We start from the raw sequence: 2042 nt of genomic DNA on the forward strand, positions 1-2042 counted from the left end.
TTCCTGTCCTTTCTAAAAAGGACAGGAAGGGAAAGAGAGGTGGGGGCGTGGCTTTATACGTCAGGGAAGGGATAGGATGCAGTGAGATAGAATGCAGCACAGATGGGGATTCAGTAGAGGCAGTCTGGGTGAAACTTAGGGGTTCTGACAGGGAAAGAGACCTGACAGTGAGGATATGTTATCGCCCTCCAGGTCAACTTGAGACCCTGGATGATGTCCTGACAGGCCAGATTCTAAGGATATCTCGGGGGAGAGACACAGTAATTATAGAAGATTTCAATCTCCCAGATATTACTTGGGAGACTCACTCGGCCGTGACAGCCAGGTCACGTCGCTTCCTAGAAGCTATTGAGGGAGCGTTTTTCACACAGAGGGTCTGAGAGGCGACGAGGGGGGGAAACATCCTTGACTTGGTCTTGACCAATAGGGAGGAGCTGATAGATGAAGTATAGATTAGGGGAGCTCTGGATGCGAGTGATCACTCCATCCTTTACTTTGGGATCAGGGGACTGCGGACGGGCAGCAGGTTGAGCACTAGAAGCTGGGACTTCAAGAGGGCCAACTTTGGCCAACTGAAGGCCAGACTGGGGAAAGTCTCCTGGGATAGGTTACGGGAAGGTAAGTGAGTTGAGGAGAGGTGGAGGTTTAGCACTCAAAAGGGAGGTTTTGGAGGCGCAAGCCTTGACGATACCTCTAGTCAGTAAGGTGGGGAGGCAGAGGAGAGTGCCGCCATGGATGCGAAAGGAGGTGGTTAGAGGGATTAGACGAAAGAGGAACCTCCGTAGGAAATGGGTACTGGGAGAAATAGACAAAAGGGTATACCGGGAGGAGGAGGCCTGTTGCAGAAGGATTCTTCGCAAGGCTAAGGCTGATTACAAGCTGAGACTTGCCAAGAATATCAAGAGCAACAAAAAGGGCTTCTTTCAGCATGTAAATAGGAAAAGGAAGGGGAGACAAGAGGTGGGACCACTAAATCAGGAGGAAGGAGATCCAGTGACTGATATGAGGGATCAGGCACAGATGCTAAATGACTATTTTGCTTCTGTGTTCTCCCCAAAGCAGGATGGGGGATATCCACATAGGAGATTAGATGAGGCTAGGGACTTAGGGGCACAGATTAGAGTCACCTCCCTTGAAGTTGAGGGGCTCCTCAGGGCATTGGACTTTACAAAGGCACCAGGCCCTGACGGGTTACACCCAAGAGTAAGAGTTGGCAGGGGCTCTCTCATGCCCGCTGGCCTCCATTTTTGAGACCTCGTGGAGAACGGGTGAAGTTCCAGAGGAGGGTGGCATCAGTGGTCCCAATTTTCAAAAAGGGTAGTAGAAAGGACATGGGGAATTATAGACCGGTTAGCCTTACATCCATTCTAGGAAAAACAATGGAAAGGCTCATAATAGAGAGAGATCTAGTGATGCTAGATAGGGAAGGGAGGCTGACAGCCACACAACACGGCATCTGCAAAAACAGGTCCTGCCAGACAAACCTTGTGGAATTCTATGACAAGGTTTTGCGATGGCTAGATGGAGGGGATGCAGTGGATGTGGTATACCTGGATTTCATCAAGGCCTTTGACAAAGTGCCCCATGATATCCTGGTGGAGAAACTGAGGAGTTTTGGGATACACCAAAGCACTGTCTGGTGGATTAGAGCATGGTTGACTGACTGAAAGCAGAAGGTAACCATTAACGGGGAATCATCGGGATGGTGGCCAGTGACAAGTGGGGTCCCCCAGGGCTCTGTCCTGGGGCCGATCCTGTTTAATCTTTTCATTAACGACATGGAAGAAGGGGTGAACAGTCTGCTGATCAAATTTGCAGACAACACTAAAACTGGAGCAGTGGCCACAACTGAGGAGCAGGTACTCCAGATCCAAAAGGATCTGGACAGACTATGGAAGTGGGCAGGAGACAACAGGATGGCGTTCAATGTGGATAAGTGCAAGGTCTTGCACTTGGGGCATAGGAATAGGTGTCATAAGAACAGGTTAGGTGATAAGTGGCTGGAGAGCAGCACTTGTGAAAGGAACCTCAGGGTACTGGTT

Source organism: Varanus komodoensis, unplaced genomic scaffold (assembly GCF_004798865.1).
Source record: "Varanus komodoensis strain SLA01 unplaced genomic scaffold, ASM479886v1 scaffold3, whole genome shotgun sequence".
In the NCBI taxonomy this organism is placed as follows: domain Eukaryota; kingdom Metazoa; phylum Chordata; class Lepidosauria; order Squamata; family Varanidae; genus Varanus; species Varanus komodoensis.